The following is an 18,357-nucleotide window of genomic DNA, read 5'->3' on the forward strand; positions in this document are numbered from 1 at the left end:
GGCTTTGCTTCTCAGCACTTTTGGGATCTCTACCCTTTCTGGATGACGGAGGACGAATCATCTTAGCGGTGTTGGGAAAAGGTGGTCAAGGGTGGGGCCTGCCTGCTGGACAGAGACGAAAGTGAAGGGACAGCAGGAGAGCCCTTCTCTGCATTGTTGAGCTGGTCAATTGGGGGCTGAGTAAAGGTGCAGTGACACCCTATGGGGAACATTCTGACCTGTTGCGTGGCCCCCAATTGTGGCCAGCACAAACGCAAAGGGTCAGTGGAGTCAGACTGCGACTCTGAGGTCTATGGAGATGCGGGGGCACAAGTAACTGCTCCCCGGAAGACCAAGAAGTTTACAAAGGGAGCCAGGGATGGCCACCACGGGGAATATATCCATTACTGGAAGATGCCAAAAGGTAGGCCGGGGCAGATGTGGGGACACTGTCTGGCCTTAGGTGAAGCTTCACACCCTTGGTGGCTTTGAACACTTTCTTTCAAGAGTTGGCTTTATTGGGGTTGGGCACTGATGGCAAGGATTTCACTCCAACTGTGCCTTGCTGTCCTACACTTATTTCTGTTCTGTCCTGCGAGGCCACTGTCTTTCCATCCCCTATCAACCAAGTTCTTGGCCCTACTCACTCCTCAATCCTACTATGGACCCTTTCTGTTAGTATCACTTTCTCTTGTCCTGTGGAACTTTATTAGGACTTTTTAGTATATTCATTCCCTTTTCTTAGAGTTCAGATACGTTTATATTTACCTATCCTTACCTAGATTGCTGCCAAAGTTAATGAGACAAGTAAGACCTGATTCTTACTTTGCTTACACCAGTGAAGGCAAGGATACGCTCGCAGTTCAGATCCCAACACTTGAGGGTTTCCTGTGGAAATTCAAGTAGAAGTTGTTATAGGGGTTTACATGATAAGCTGACATTAGGTCTATAGAGGCTGTTTCATCCTTCCAACTGAAATTTGAGTTCAGAAAAAAAATTGATGTAAGGGAACTTTAAATAACTAACACTCATGAGATCATGAGATGTTGCTCCAAAATTTTGAGACAAAACATGAACTTGGGGTTTAGTTAAGAAAGTAAAGCCATAGGAATTAATGTATCACACCCTGCCAGCTCTGGAATGTCAGTTACTCCTTATCCCTTCTCCTATCCTGCCCCACCTGCCAGTACAATACTTCACAACTGCTAAGACTGTCGAACTGAAAGGATTCTGCTAGAGGAAACAGATGAAATCTTTGATTTTTACCCCCAAGAATTTTAAAATGATCAATGTTGGTGAAAATAATTGTGAGTTACAAGTTGGTTCCCTAATGAAGACTGTCCTTGTTTATTTTTCCTTTTTCAAGTGCTAGGAATTTAAACCAAAGCATTTGTAACTTGCTCTATCCCTAACCCTGTATTGTTTTAAAACAAGTGTATTTTGGGACAAGATCTCTCTATATCACTAAGTTCCCCAGGCTGGACTTCACCTTAGAATCATCCTACATGCTCATCAAAGACAGCTCTACTTAGAGGGTAACACTAAGTCTTTGAAGTGGAAAAAATTGTGTCAGAAAGATATGAGTCCCAAATGGCAGAGTTTATTTCATTATTATATAGGAAATGTCTCATAGTTTGTTCTTCATTTTAACTTTAGTTGGACACTTAGTCACTTTGTTAAGACTAAGTATGCCCAAAGCCAGGCATGGTGGCTCATGCCTGCAATCCCAATACTCGGGAGGCTGAGGCAGGAGGATCCATGCAAGTTCCAGAACAGCCTGGGCTACAAAGTGAACTCAAGGACAGCTTGAACTGTATAGCATGAGACCCTGTCTCAAACAACACAAAAGAAAAAACAGAAGACTAAGTAAGCCCAATATACATGCCTTTGTAACATTTTGGAACTATAACACTCATTAAAGGATGAATACATGTACAAGTTACACCTTTAAATGCAAAGCACATAAGTATTTATGAAAACTTACACTGGACTTGATGGTATAAAGTAACACTATGACTGATTTTACCAAAAAAATTAAAATGTAATGTATTGCAAATATGTACGAATAAAAAAAGGAAGAGCATAAAGAGGACCTTTGTATAGTTCTTCATGATTTACATGTTCTCCTGTGTTATACATCGCACTTGACCCTTCCTAATACAAAGAAAACTCTGTACTACATTCTCTGTATTGTAGATTAAGAAACAAAGTTAGGAAATGACTGAGTGCTTCTAGCTACCTCCTACTTCAGATTGACATGGATACGGTACATATGCCAAATTCAATCTTTGCAGGGGAAAGAAAACTTTTCAGAATGCATCTTACATTGTATTCATAATGTAGACCTGTCTCTTAGACATTACTCTCATCGTACTTAGATTCATTTACGTTTTGCAAAACTCAGAGACAACAGTTACATTTCTGTGTCATTTGTGTACATTCATCTTAATGGATAAGAACAAAAGTAAAGTTTAAAACAATAGCCTAAATTTTCTTCTGAAGTCAAAGTGCTTGTTCTAGGAACTCAGTTGAAGGTGAGAATGCTGTGAATATTAGGGGAAGCTGGCAAGAGGGCAGGGGAGAGCAGGAGAATGATAAGCAGCACTGAGTCTGAAATACTGAAAAATACTTTGAGCATAAAGCCTGTTGTATGGTATTTATTAAAATTTCCTTTCTATTTGTGTTTTATAATTGAATGCTTAGGGTCAGGGAAATGGCTCACTAAGGCACTTCTGTAGCATGCAGAGAGCACAGCTGGATCCTCAGAAGTGCAAGAAGGGTAGTGTTTTGGCACTGAGTACAGTGACCAAAATACTGGTTATTTGACTTCAGTTTGCATAGATAGGAACAGCACCAGATCCAACAACAAATGTAAAAGATAGGTACATTGGAAATCTGCTTTTTATCTTTATTTCAGGTAATTTCATATCAATTTCCCTGTTAAAGTTCAAAATGCCGACTAAATTTTTTTTAATTAAATTGAACAGTTTTATGGATGGGTTTTTTTTTTGTTCGCTTGTCAATTATTTGAGAATAACATTTTTTCAAGTCATTTAAGAACCTAGTGTAGATCTCAGATATACGCAAAATGATCTTTGTATTACTTTACAATTAGCAAGTTAAGTTGACCTATCACATATTCACAGATACCTTATGATTTGGCAAACCTTTAAAATGTAATCACATACAATTCCATTAAATGTTAGTTTCTGGGGACACAGATAAAAATATTTTGGTTAATCATGACTTATACTGTCTTATTATAAAATTCAAATGGTATATTTTGTCTTATAATTTGAGTCTATAGGATGAATTGTTTTCTAGGGAAAGCATTTCAGTATTAAATATTCCCATGACAAAATAAATTTAACTTTCATTTTCATCAGCATTAGAATCACTCTTCTGGACACTTGTCATTCTTTATGGCCTATTTCACACCTACATCTGAATAGCTATATTCTAAGACACCTACAACTTAATGATCTTAAGTGACAAAGCAAGAAACAGCGTTAGAAGAAATCTTAGAAGAAATGGTAAAGCTTGGAAAAAATATCTAGTTTTGAGGACACTGAAACAAATGTCTATTGAAGAACCTATCAGTGTTCAGTACAGAGCAGATAGTGCTGTACAGACAACCCCATCCTAACCCTGATCCTTATAGTCTAGAGGGGACAATGATAGACAGTATTTGTATAATTTAAAAGTCAGGTGGCAAGGTGAGGAGACAAAGTGAAATTGGATAGTAGTTGTGGTGGGAGGCCACTTTTACCAGGGCAATGGAAGATGCCTGTTTTATTTAAATGATGTCTAAGCAGCCCTAAGTGTGAGAATGACCTGAGTTGGGCAATGCTTCCATGGAGAGGGATAGCCCCCTCTTTTTTGATATCCTTAAATGGGAACAAATTCAGTAGACCAAGACATAAAACATGAAGGCAGCTTCAGGACAGCAAACAACATCACAAGAAGAACTTGTGGGTCAAAGTCTTTGTATGCCTAATGGGGTTTGACAAAGACTATTATGGACTTTAGTTGTCACAGGAAACCACAGGAAGATTATTGGCATAGGAAGCTCTCTTTTCTGTTGTTGTTGTTGTTATACAAATAATTATTTTGTTTATTTAAAAGGAAAAGAGAAAAAACAAACAAAAAAGTGGTATAAGTTTACAAGTAATACAGAACTACAAATCAAAATACGAAATCACCAGTTAGCAGATTACACATTATCATGTTAGAGATAGTTGCTCAAGTCACAGTCAAGGCCCTCAAAGTGGACATTCAAAGAGAGAGACTGCAAACAGTTGTGTTCAATGATTCAACCAAAAACATTAATATGGTCAACTATTTAACACTCCTAAACACACTTGCAGTTGTATACTTTAGAGCACTTTTTTCCCCTCTCTTTTTACAACAAAATTTAATGTTTTGGGTTTTATTACTCCTTAGCTCTTATTACTTTTGTTTTTTGGAAGAGAATAAAGTCAAATATGGCAAGACAAAGCTGTCAGTCAAAACCAAGGATAGACATAGTACATGATGTAAAAACAGAGTACAAGGTTATCAACAACGGTTACCATAATGCTTCTTAAAAAATTGTCTATCTCCTTAGGTATTATAAAGTTGAACAAAGCAGTACAGAACAAGAACAATAAAACTTAACATTCTAAACTTTACAGGACTTCCAAAGGAGATAGTAGTGAGAACAGAATCGGCATCTTAGTGAATCTTATTCCCTTCAAAGTAGTTGCCTATACCCTCAAACTATACTATCATACAGAACGGAGCAGAGTCTAATCAGTCAAAACAAGATAGTGGCAGTATTACAGGACTTCAAATCCAGTTAATAGAAAATCAATAAAGTTACTATTATATATCCTGCTAATTTTAACTTATCCTCATAATTTAAAAAATCATACAAAATAACTAAATAATTTTTCAATGAATAAGGGAGAGATTGAGATAAAAGGGGACATAACAACATAATAATACAGGTCAAATCATAACTGTTTCAGCAACCTACTGCTTCACCATCCAATAACCCGACTTAATAGTAGTTACCATAGTGTGTCTTTTTCCTTGAAATATTATAACTTTATATACTATAGAGGAAGCTCTCTTTTAAAGAAAAATAGCAAACTACCTGTAAATTCAGATATAAGATGTGTAGAAATGGACTTTAAAATATGACATACGTGTTGCCTTATAGCTACCTTGTTTTCTCATCCAACTCCCAGAGTATTAAAATATTTAAGCTAGTCATGTAATAATAAAGAAGTGATCATTTACAACAATTCAAAGAAATTCAGCAAAGCATTCCTAAGTAATACATAAGTAGAAAGAGGATTAATACAATATACGAATGTCACATCTCAGTCCCAATCAGTAAAACACGGACTGAGGATTAAACAGTTAGGGAAGGACTGAAAATGGATGGAGAAGCTGATTCAGAGTGCAGATCAGCAGAAACTACAACAGAGAAGTCAGGTGGGAGTGAGCACTGAGCAACAGTATGCAGGAGCCCTGCTTCCTGTGATGTACCCTCTGATCAGCACAACCAGCTCCAGGCAGTGGAATGTGGATGCCAACAAAACCAACATGCTGCATAGAAATTATGAATCTACAATTGTTGTGTTTTGGATCTTAAAATGAATATAATTCATAGCAAAAGAATATAGGACTGGCCAGTGATTTATCTCAGTGGTATAAGCACCTGCCTTGCAAGCACATGGTCATGAGTTCATGGTTTGGTTCCTGGGTACCAAAAGAAAAAAATAAAAGATTAATAGATCAACTGGGTAAATGCTGCAACCTTCAAATCAGCAAGTACACAGCAATTGGCACAGAAACTGTGAATATCTTCTATTTAAATGGTATTTATTGAAATCCGTGTCTTTTTCTAGTTCTGCTTTATTCCTGCACTGTTGATCATTGTTTTTTCTCTTTATTATTTGGATGAGAAACATTAATTCTTGACAGTTTCCAGTTTTATTACTCCTTAGCTCTTATTACTTTTAATTTTTGGAAGAGGATAAAGTCAAATATGGCAAGACAATGGTGCATAATTTTAATATTTTAGTAGTGCATTTCATATATTCCAAGTCACATGTGCGACTTTCTGTTTTTAATAGTTCTTCAATTGAGATGGATGTCTCCATTGATAGTATCTCAGACATTAACAAAAGCAATATTACATATCAGTTATGTTTTATAGATTTATTTCTCTCACAGATGTTCACATGTAGACTTGAGTTAAATTTTTAAAACTGTATTTCACCTATAACAAACCACTGTGCTGTGAAGTTTAAATTTGAAACTCGTAATATAAAATTGGTGGATATTCGAAAAGAGTTTTAATCATAATCTCTAGTTATAGTTTGAAATATTTGTATATATTTCTAAAAATCTTTAAAGCATTTGTATAAGTTTCACGGTACTCAAAGTTTGCATTTTCTTGACATCTGTTTTAAGTTGTATGTACGCAGGTGTGTGTGTCTGTGTGTGTCTCTGTATGTGTGTTTACGGTCCCGAATGATTTGCTTTATCTCTGGTAGTTACACAATCATGATAATGAAAGAAGAGCAATGTGATATGGTTAGTGTCCCTTTTGGCTCTTGGAAATTGTTAATAGACAGTAGAGTGTTAATACAGTTCTTATCTGTTTACTCTCTAGTAACATAAATGTCTATTGGATAAAATGGCAACACATGATGTTTACTATTAGCAGAAAGAGCAAGCAGTATACTATCGAAAACTGTGGTGGGCACACGATAAACTAGTACTTCCTGAAAACTGTGCAATGACAATGTTCAAAGTAATGGATACAGTGCCTAACATACATAAAACTGATGTGAAAATAACCAGTGTGAAAATTCCAATACTAAGCATGGGACAGTAGTCAAACTGTCATCAGATATTTGTAAATTAAAGGCACAGTAATGTTTCTCGTACACATTCACAGGATTTTAACAAAACAAATCTGGGCTTGGAGTTCAAACCATATCATTGGTACTACCGGACCCTAAAGTGCCCTTATGCCTTTTCAAAAGCAATTAGCTCTGTACATTCAACTAAGAAATCCACTCCTTTTTGTGTATTCCCTGCATCTTTTAAAATCTTTCCTAATTAGAAAAAGATGATTTCTTTAAAAATACTATCTAGAAAAAAAGAAAATACTATGTACATGAATATTTTTCTCATAATAAATTCAAATTTTATGAGTGACTAAATCTTCAACCAATAAGAGATTGGCTACATAAAGTACACAATACCTTGCTGCATTGTTATGGTATCAAAAGAGAAAATATTCTCAAAGGGCTGATCATTTTGTGGTAATAAAATATGCAATGAATTGTATATTGATGTTATTTTTTGTCTTTTAATTGTTCTGGAGATCAAATCCAGACCTCTGGGCTTGCAAGGTATGTTTTTCACAACTGAGTTATGTTTCTGAGCCCAAGAGCTATTTGTAAAACATGCATAATCAAAGCAACTAAAACAAATGGGGGTATGTTGATAATTTTTAAACACAGTAGTTTGGCATTTACAAATTGCTGTTCATAATATCTGTTAAATGAGTCAATGACTCTTGTAGGTCCCCACCTTGAGTGTGATCATCAATAGAGCTGATTAACAAGCACCCTTAAAAATTACAAATTAAAGAAAATCTATTCCAAAAATAGACTTGCATAACCAGGTAGTTCATACAGGTTGATCATGTACAACTAGACCCAGGAAGTAACCCTTCTCAAAAGCCCATGTCAGTTCTCCTTCCCTCTGTCCATCTCTTCTGCCAAACATTTACTATTCCTGATGGCAGAGGTCACCACTAGCAGCTGCCAGTTAGCTAGATAATAGTCCTAGTGTCTTTCTCCTCTGATTGTTGGGAGGACTCAAGAGAGTTGTGATGCACTGACCAACCCTGCATCATATGCCTATTCTATTGCTCTAGAGAGGGTGCAAGCCTTTCCCTTGGGCTGGTTTCTTTTATTTTTGCACATTCTCTTTATTTTAAATACCAAACTTCTTGAATTTTGTCTTCAGATACATAGTCTTGGAGACAAAGACAGAGGCAGAGAAATAGAGAAAGACAGATAGAGAGAGACAGAGTGTGTGTGGGGGGGGGTTTAAAATGATTCATCTGATTTTGATACTTAGTTTTTCTGGACTACATTCAAAACCAGTCATTACAAAGATGCCAATACCTAATATAGCTCTTTCTATTACTTATTTTTAATAGTAAAAATTTCTACGAATTATATTTAGAAATTCAAATGTGCACCTATTGGTTTTTAGTAGGACGTGGTCCTAAAGTTCTCAGAAGCTTTAGAATACAGATGGCCATGTAAGTCTGTACCTGTCACCTTGTGCATAAAGTGATTTTATTTTTCCACATAACTAAGATTGTCACATCTTCTAAATGACATGCAAAAATTCATGTATTCTTTAGAAGTTCTTATATAAGAATTATTTTACTAAACTTGATTGAGGAATTACCATGAAGAATAAAGAAAGGTTTTAGTAAGTTGCTAGTGATGTCATTGTACCTTTAAAATCAATTATTCAAATTATTGTTAAATCTGAAATACCAATATTATATTTATATCCAAAATTCTAACCATAGTACTCAGAAGGGGTAAAAGTAGTATTCAAAAGAAGGTAAATTTGTGAAGTGCTGAGTTAGACAGTAGTCACTAATAGACTGATTATTTTTTTAATATATCAGTGCCCATTTTGAATTTTGCAAGGCCAAGGATATAGAGAAGAGTGTGACTGGACCACTAAACACTCTAAAGTAGAATAATTAATAATGTGTGCTTAAGGAAATATTGCTTAACCACTAGTTTATTTGAATATTGGTACAGTTTGTTACAAAACTGTTTAAGTAGCCTGAGATTTTTGAGGACAGTCACAGCATACCCCATAATGAAGTTTATTATTTCTTATAATAGCAAATTATGTATTATTGAAGTTGAAGACTCTGTTTTCTAGTATCTTGTAAAGAGAAGACTTTCCCAATCTAGTTCTAAGGTGGACATCTGGGCAGAAAGAAGAATAAAAAATCTATGTACATGGACAAGTTTCTTAAAAAACAGTTTTTCTCAGGAAGGTGATTACAGATTAGCACATTGGATTTTAATCCTAGATCTTCCATCATTTATAGTCTCCTAAAAGCACAGCTATCAAAATTAGTTGTTTTGTTGAATGCAGCTAGAAATAGCCATGTGATTCATGGTCTAAAGAATGTTTGATGTATTTAAATATTTGTCACATTGAACTGGTATCTAACAGTGCATCCAGGATGTGAGAGCAAGTGTTTGTTACTCAAAAGCGTTCCTGAAATGTGCCAGTAATACCAGCAGAGAAGGCCATCGTAGGCCATATATTCATCTTAAAGTGCACTTGGTTCATGGAAAAGCTACATTACATTATTTAGGTAAAATTTTAGAATAATAAGTCTAAGATACAGCCTGTTTGATTCTGTATTTGAAAAGGGATTCTACAGCTTTACAGTTCTCTGGGAGAATCCTTATATTGTTCCCTTCATTTTATTTCATTCACATTCATAACTAAAAACATTTTACAATGCTGTTAACATGATTTAAAGGTATTGGGAAGCTGTTTTCAAAACTATCTACATTTCTATGGAATGAAGTCATGACATTTTTTTCTTTTTCTCTGTAGAAGGAGCTTCAAAATTAAACCCTTCTGATGATCCAAAAATCAGCACAATTTTCCTGAGCAAATCTCAAACATATGGTAAGACTACGTTTCCCCATCAATGATCAGGCTGAAAACTATTGTCATTTTACATGGTTCATACATTATACAAATATTTACAAGAACTTACGTATTGGATTCAGTTTTTCAATTTTTTAAATGTGCATTTTACTTTTAATATCTGATTATACACTTTCTTTTAATGTCACTCTAAACTGGAGAGCTTGTCTACTCTCTGTTAAAACATTTTGCTGCCTCTGTATCACTACAGCAGACCACATGATTAAGGAAGGGGTCATGGATTTAAACTTATTTTTCTGTATTATTTTGTTCTTTCCCCTTGCTCCCAGGAAATGTTTTAAGGAGAAATAATAAAACTTAGATTACACTTAGATTATCTTGTCATCATATTTTAAAAATCATAGATCCAGATATGCAGATAGGTATATATGTGGATATAGCCAACGAGTCATACTGAGTCATCCCTTCGATCTCACTGTTACAGTGCTATAATCCAGTGAGCCTACCTCACACCAGATTTAGGATTTATGGTATTCTCAGAAATTTTGAGTTAGCAAAAATGTTTTGATCCTATGAAGAGAATCTGTGTAAACATACTCTGACATTTCCTAAGGGACAAGGCAATGTGTGCAACTACTGTAAATCATTGTGTCCTGCTTACTCCAGAGTGAGGATCAGATTTGCCGGACTTTGTGAAACCTAACTTCTCTTCTTCATGTTTGGATAAATTGCCTTTGTCGTTGTTGTTGCTGTCATTTTATTGTGTTGTTAAAGGTCTGATATATGAAAAAATTTTCCAGTTGATTACAAGAGTAAGAATTTAAGGAACGAAACCCCTGTAATACTTGGAAAAATGCAGCACAATGAAAAATGGGGATTCTTTTCTATATTTCCACTTCTGTACAATTTTCTTTTTGAGCTGGTCATTTCTGGTTAGCATTGCTATGTTTTTCCATTTCTTCAGGAGATATATGTGCCTCTCACATGTAGAGTGTGGGATAAAATACAAACAGATCTGCACTCCTCTCTTCAGGGGAAAGGAATATGCAGGTGTCCAGCTTTAGAGGAAACAGTATGGGAAATGCTGCGGTGGCCCATGTAACTCTGGAGTGTTTGCTTTATGTATTTCATTAGGCCAGAATGAATTGTGTGCTATTGAGAGGGTGTTCAGTTAGGTTAGCACATTCATTTCAAGGTCGATATTTCAGGTGGATTAATTTACAGTTGTCTAAAGAATCACTAATATTTTTAGTAACGTCTGCATTAACTTAGTAGGTTATGAATTCTAGAGCAGAAAGAGAATAGTGAGTGCCTAACCAGAAACTTGTTCATAGAGCCGTCTGCTATTAGATATTTGTAATTAAGCTGTAAAGCAATATACAATTACAAAGTACTGTGTATTGTATTTACTCAGGAAAGTCTGGTAAAAGGAGAGACATGAAATAAGTTAACTTTTTTCTATTAGCTAACGTTCATCTAGGATCTAGTTTTACAATTTTCTTTCATGTAAGGACAGTCTGTCATTTCTTAGGGTAAACAGAAGGTATAAATAAATATTTGGTTCTTTATCAAACTTGTCTTGGCAGATAATTGCCTCATTTTGGTACCCAGTTCTGACTCACTACCTTGTGCTTGCCAGGCAGGCACTGTGCCACTGAGCTATATCCCCAGCATTAGATGATTTACTTTTAAAAGTAAAATATTCATTTTGTATATTCTGTATATTTATAATCCATCAGGTATTTTGTAGCCAGTTCAATGTACTTTTCTAAGGCATTTGTATTACAATAGTTTAACTAGGTTTATTTGTTTTTCTTATTCTTAGTGCATGACCAGAGGAACAACACCCATCTCAAGCATGTAAGTAAATCGTTGATAAGAAATTGCGTAAATCTAATTGTTTCTGCCATGATTTCTAAACAAATACAATGAGGAGCCAGTCTGTTACCATAGACTTCCTTTTCTGCATTTTTAAGGTATCTTGTATTTTCCTGAGATGTTTTAAATTTACTTCACAAAAACTTTGAGTTAGTAATTTCCATTTTTAAGGGTTTCTGATATTTAAGTTCCATTGTGGTAATATGGGCACAGTGTTAAAGGTTTGTATGAAATATTTGGCTTTAATTGTTAATCTTTTTAAAAATCAAAATAAACTATTTAACACATCAGTCTTTAGCACTGTCCGTTGTTTTTCCATCATAACAGGTGAATGCTTAGCTTCCTCTTTCTGCCTTGACTTTATTCTCCCCAATTTCCTTCAGATGCATCATACAGTTTTATTTTTATGTTTTACATTTATTTAGATCATATATTTTAAACTAAATAACTAATTATCATTTATGACTACTGTTTACTGCTAGGTTATGTAATAACAGTCACACTGTTCTGCCTCTTTGTACAATTTAATTCTTTGTCTAAAGTATTTCTGAAATGTACACAGCTCTGCACTGCTGCTGGATGATCCCTAAGGAGCATTAGTTCACAAAAGCAAGTCAGATAAGTAACCCAGGGCTCTTTCTGTTTTCACGTTCTTCCTCTTGGAGGGAGGTCAATTTTCCATTCTTAATGGGACAGTTCTCTTAACAACAATCCCGCAATGCTGTAACATTAGTCACATGCCTGCCAGGACATTGTTCACATTCTAACACAGCCTTGCTTCCGTTTTCTCCCAGAGGCCGCCCTCACAGGCTTTCCTACCTTAGAGGGACAGGCTTGTCCTTAGGCCTGCTGCTTCAGTTTCCCTGGAACAGCTCCTTGAAGTCTGTCTTCCACAGGGCTCTGTGCGTGTGTCCTCACTGTCCGAGATGCTTTTGTTTCCTCTGTCTTGTGCTCCCCTGTTCTACTGGAAAACTTTCTCCTGTGAAAGGGCATGTGGGTAATTTTAAGAAGTCAGCCTGTAAAGGAAAATATAGTTGCTAATAAAACCTAGATTTGCAGGTTGATGCCAGGTTTCACAAAGCTCTTCTCATTTCTAGCGTTGCTCTTAGCTCCGTTGTCCCCATATTATATACCTCATAAATAACCAGCTATAGCCACTCCTCCTTCTCTGGAAGCTTTTAAAGGCTTCTCTATCTTAGGGATGCTGAAAGAACACAAGGCTTTGTTATTGACTTTTTCATCTCATTGGAGTGGTCTTTAAAGTCTGAAAACTCCCTCTTCTTTTAAAGTCCTTGATATTTTCTCTAGTTTTTCTTATACTTTGTTTATTCAAATATTGTGTTTTTCAGACTCGTACTTCTTCACTAATGTCAAATTTCCATCCTCTTTCCATTTTCTACTTTTTCCTTTGGCTCTGATTAAATATTAGTTATTCCTTGAATTGAACTTTTTCAACCTGGTATTGAAATACTTTTAAACTTCTAATTTGCTCCTGAATTTCTAGCACTACCACAAATTCCTTTGTTCCTGTTACAATGATCTCTCTTGTCAGAGAATTCCCTGAAATACATCGGTGACCCTGGCATTCCCTGGAGTGAAATATTGTATGTGAGCAAAACTTTCATTTAACTACTGGGCACCACTGTGAGAATTTGGCAGTGAAATCAGGTTTTCCTTCACAGGGCTTTGGGCAACGACTAGGGGCCAAATCTCTTGGACAGCCTGATATCAGAGAAAACCTCCTCACCCTCTACCTGAGGAATACAATCAAAGCTGCCTGCTTTCCAGAAACTGTTCATCATACAGTGTTTCCTCCACTAATGTCTAGGTCTCAGCCATGATGTACTTGATATCTCTAAGGTTTAATGTCTATAGAATATAATATCTGCATAGCACCTGCAGAGATGGAGGACAGGTGTACAATGGCTCTACATTCATTTCCTATGGTTTTTCATGGCCTCTGCTTCACATTTTATGCCAAAGTGCTCTGTGCCTCTGAGTGTCCTAATATTTTGCCATGTGAGTTAACAGTATTTACCTTACAGTTTTCACACATCAAAAACTATGTCCTTTTGGGCTCCAGGTCTCATGTGTAACATTTATTTTATCCTTTAATTCAAATAATATTTCAGGAGCAAGTTGAACTAGCTGCATGTTCAATCAATCCACCATTTTAAACTTAATTAAAACTTGCAGTTCAAGTGTAAGTGTGTCTTAGTTACCTATTTATTGCTGGGACAAAATACTCAACACCCACAAGTTAAAGGAGGTAAGGTGTCTTTTAGCTCACATTTTGTAGAAGTTTGAGTCCACAGTCATCTGGCCCCAAAGCAAGAAGTCATGGCAGAGGAACCTGAGAGCGGACATACACTGCATGGAATGGCAGGTAAGAAGCAGCAAGACTTCTTCCTCCTTTCAGTTTTTATTTCATTCAGGCTATAAGCCTCTCGGTTGGTGCCACCCAAACCCAGGTGCATCTTCTCTCTCCACTAAGCCCAGCATTCACACCCAGAACTATGCTAATTATCCACACAGAACTATGCTAAACCATTCAGTGAACTAATTCAATATCACACACCCATGATTCAGTGACCTCCTCAGAAGTCTCTAGACGATAAGCACTAGAGGGTTTGAAGAAACGTCTAGTGTAAGCAATAACCAAATGTATTTAAATTAAATACATATAATGCTATTAATTTGGACACTTAAAAGTATGTATCTCCAATAGATTAAGGATTCCTTTAACTTGTAGATGTCAGGTGATTTCTCCCAGTGAAGAGAAAGTAGCTAACACAGAGTTTGGTGCTGGTGGTGGGGTTATTGCTGTGCTGCTGCTACCTGACCATATGGTTCAGAAGCCTTTATAAATGGCATGTAAGATCATTTGGAAAGGGCTAGAGATACCAGCTGTGTATTTTTTATTAAAAGTGAAAAAAAAGTTTCAAAACTGGCTAGTGGGAGAGTAATAGGAAATGTAAAATGTATGTTTGTGTGTGTGTGTGTTACATTTGCAGAAAATTAGTTTGCATTTTGCTCATATCCAAAGGCTTTGTCAAAGGCTGAAATTAAATTAACCTGGTTGAAGAAATTTCACGGCAGTTCAATGTTAAGGTAGTGGCATGGTTACTGTTGAGGGCTTTCATCCAGATCTATGTTGAGAGCAAATGGCCCAAAAGAATATTTAAAATGTTTTGAGTTTGTCCAGAAAGAAAGCGCCAGTAAAGCCGTGTCTTGCAAACATGGAAAGACAATTTGCTTGCTGAAAGATTACCACTAAAAAGCCAAACATTGTGGAGGAGTATAATAGAAAAGATGGTCTGAAGGTTTCACAAGAACCAGCAACACTCCACTGCCAATGCAAATGCCCTCTAGAAAGATTCTAAGGTCACAGGGATTCCAACCCACAGTTCCTTGATCAGTGCCTATTTCCACTCTGTGTCTTCCATTATCACTGTAGTGGTAGTGTCACAACATTCTGCTTTAGTGTTCATTTGCCAAAACTGTCACTGATTGTTAGTGTGGTGACAGATCCCCTCATTATCTCATTGCTCAGCGGTGAGATTATTTTGAGAGGATAATTCAGTGTCTGGATATCTAAGACATTTAGGGTTACTTGGACTACTGTGTAAGTTCATTTGCATGTCTTCTGTCTCTCTGGTTGCACACTGTTACATGGTTCTGGCTGACTTGTGCACACAAAATACACACAGACACACACATGTGCCATGACATCTCATCTGGATAGGCTTTTTATAAAACTAAAAATAGATGAAAGTTCTTGAAATTCTTACGAGGTAGGTTGGTGGAGCATGTGGATGTAGCTCTAATGGTTGAGATTTGTCAGGGGAAACCTACATAATTCAACATATTAATATATTTTAGTGTGGCAGCACAGGAAGAAAATTGGGACAGTCTGAGCTGGACAAAGTGAACTAAAGAGGAAGAAAAATGAAGCATGAATATACTTTGTAAATGTCACATTAATTTTTAAAATACGATTTATTTTTATTATTGCAGTTTTTAAATGGGAATACCTCATTGTTTCCAGACTTCCGCATTTTTAGTTTTTGACAAAAGAGGTATCACTTTGGTCTTTTTTTCTCAGATGTTCAGCAGGCTCTGTAATTACCAAAAAGATCAGCTTTGGTAGTATAAGTATTTTTGTCTTCCTAACTTTGTTGTTAAGTGTGAATTCATGAATCTGTTTGAAACTTTATGGTAATGGACTACTCCTACTCATTTACAGCAAAGAATAATTGCTTTCCATTTCATGAGTGAAGTTGTATCCAAGGTTAAGTGATTGACATTACTGCATATTAGATAAGTGTATGTCAAAAAATAATGTCTGTTACAGTATATATTGTGCATACTATAGGTATACATAAGCCAGAATGATAGACATTTAGTGTGGTAAAATTTTTTTTTTAAATTTTATGATTAAGCATCACTTAAAAATGTTTCTGAATATTTTTGCTATTCTAGTTATCTTTAAAAATGGGAAAATGGGGCATGGATAGTTTCATTCTTAAATTCTTGACCTGAATTCACCTGTTGACCAGTTGTACTCACCCAGATGTGCTGTGTGTTGTTGATATCACCAGACAGGTTGTCTAACCATCTCAGAATGATCATATAGTTATATGACCATCTCAGAATGGTCATATAGGTATACAAAATGGGTCATGCTTTAAGGTCTTTCCCATGCTGAAGAAAAAATTAAATATGCTCAATCTCTTACACTGTCACTGGAACACTTTCAGAGAAATGTTTTATGATGCAGCTGTTGGCAGACTTGTTCCAGAATGTAGAAGGGATCAAATCTGTAGGACATGAACACCGAAAAATGCTTCTCAGGCAGCAAACAGCATGAATGAGGCAGCAATGTGTCCTGATAAGTGTCAGATAGCTTTAGAGAATTACATGTAATCTTGAGTGTCTGAGGCTTTCCACAAAGTGATGTAATGGAAATCCACCCAGAAAATAACTGAATGTTCAGTTCTCAAAGTTGTTCTTGTCCTGTATTTTAGATGTGAGGGAATCTTCAAATAGTACTTGTATATCCTTGGTAAGGGTACAGGCCCAGGTGACCTATGGCCCTGGCTTGTTAGTGACTGAGCATCCCTGGCACAGTGCTTTGACTGTGAAGTATTTGTCTCATCAGATTAACACACTTAGTGTCTGTTAATCAATTAAGTGTTAAGCTTTTGCTTGTTGTACTATACTGTTAATACTGTGTCAATATTATGCAAGGCATTACATTTTATTCTAGTTACTAACAGTAGAAATAGAAAATCTTAGCTGTTTTTCTTGCTAAAAGTCCAAAATCTTATTTTAAACTTTTTATAATATTTATAAAATGATGTATACTAAATGCTTGTCAGATTTGAAAATAGGTAGCATAATAAGGGCTATATTTTACAACCTACTCCTCCAACACCCCTGAAAATAAACAGCCTCCTGCAGTAACATTTGCAGACCCGTATGCATGACACTGCTCTCAGACCTTTCATGCACTGTAAGAAATACCTTCATGGTTTGTCGCTTGACATTTTAATCAAGGAAACAGCCCCAACATTTGTGAGTCTAACTTACTGTGACAATTTCTTCTACTGTCAGCTTATGAGGAAGTACAGCTCCTGTTCCTCAATATGGATGGATGAAAGCACACTCAGCAAGCCTAATCATAGAAACATAGTACAATGGTGAGTACAGGGATGCTGCAGAGGCCTGAGTGACAGGTCCCCTACTGCTAAAACATTACAGCCATGTAGGGTAAATTCAGCCATATGATTATTCTCTTCCTTGACCACTTTCAAATATTGGAGCAAAACATCTATATTGATTTTAAAGGCCTAACTGTGAATTTCCCAGTTTTATTTTAATCTACTCGTGGTAGAAGGGAACACGAGTTAGCAACTAAAGAATCCCATGAAAAGTGTGCCTCTTTAGAGTATACATGTATGATGCAAGACACCGTTAAATGTAAAGAGAACAAGTGCTTTCTATTTGGATATTTCTAGAAAAGATAGTTCTCTATGAGTTACAGTTTTTAACAATTTAGAAATGACCCTTGGAAAAAAGAATCGCTTTTCCTCCGTTGACACTCCAGTTACCAGCATTTGAATGTTTGCCATAATACATGTGCAGTGTCACCTCATGTGCTGTGTGAGCACCACTGCACTGGGGTGAGCGGCTCACCTGGATTATAAACTCAATACCAAAACAAATTAAAGATACAAAGTTTTGAAAGCATGTTTCAATGGAAAGGGAGAAAATAGCCACCCTGACAAGAGTTAGGGCAGGGAGCCCGCACAAGATGGAAGATCCATAGGCCTTTGTTCCTGGATACCTTTACTGTGTACCAAGGACCCTATGCACTGCCTAGATCTTACCATAGTCCTCTTGGTTCCGAGGGATTTATTTGTATTGGACCAGGTCCACTTGCCTATGTCATTGCTTTGGAGGGCTTTGTGTAACTTCTATTTCTCCTTGAGAGGGCCTTTTCTCCAAGGTGGACAGCTGGTTGACTAAGAGGTGCCTCATTCATCGTTACATTTGAGTTAGTAACAAGATGTGTGTGTGTGTGTGTGTGTGTGTGTGTGTGTGTGTGTGTCTATTGTAGTGATATAGTGCTCCTAGAGTGGACAACATGCTGACCCTAGAGTGAACACATATGTGTATGTGTGTGTGCTAGTGCATAGGTGTGAACACACACAAGTTTTCCCCCAGAGTTAGTCACTCCTCCTTCCCAGTCTGCTTCCCTGA

General features: G+C 36.4%; 1 long non-coding RNA gene across 1 annotated transcript in view; it reads right to left on the reverse strand.

Moving 5' to 3' along the window:
• Positions 1-15,582, reverse strand: part of LOC106026689 (uncharacterized) — a 71,050-nt gene extending 55,468 nt beyond the window's left edge. Inside the window, exons 1-2 of the long non-coding RNA XR_010042418.1 lie at positions 13,883-15,582; positions 12,412-12,571 (exon numbers count right to left, since the gene is read on the reverse strand). This is a non-coding gene — a long non-coding RNA (uncharacterized LOC106026689). The remainder of the gene's footprint in view (positions 1-12,411; positions 12,572-13,882) is intronic.
• Positions 15,583-18,357: the final 2,775 nt, after the last annotated feature.

This window comes from Cavia porcellus, unplaced genomic scaffold (assembly GCF_034190915.1).
Source record: "Cavia porcellus strain 051 isolate PalLab524CR breed Dunkin Hartley unplaced genomic scaffold, mCavPor4.1 scaffold_23, whole genome shotgun sequence".
NCBI classification, from domain to species: Eukaryota; Metazoa; Chordata; class Mammalia; order Rodentia; family Caviidae; genus Cavia; species Cavia porcellus.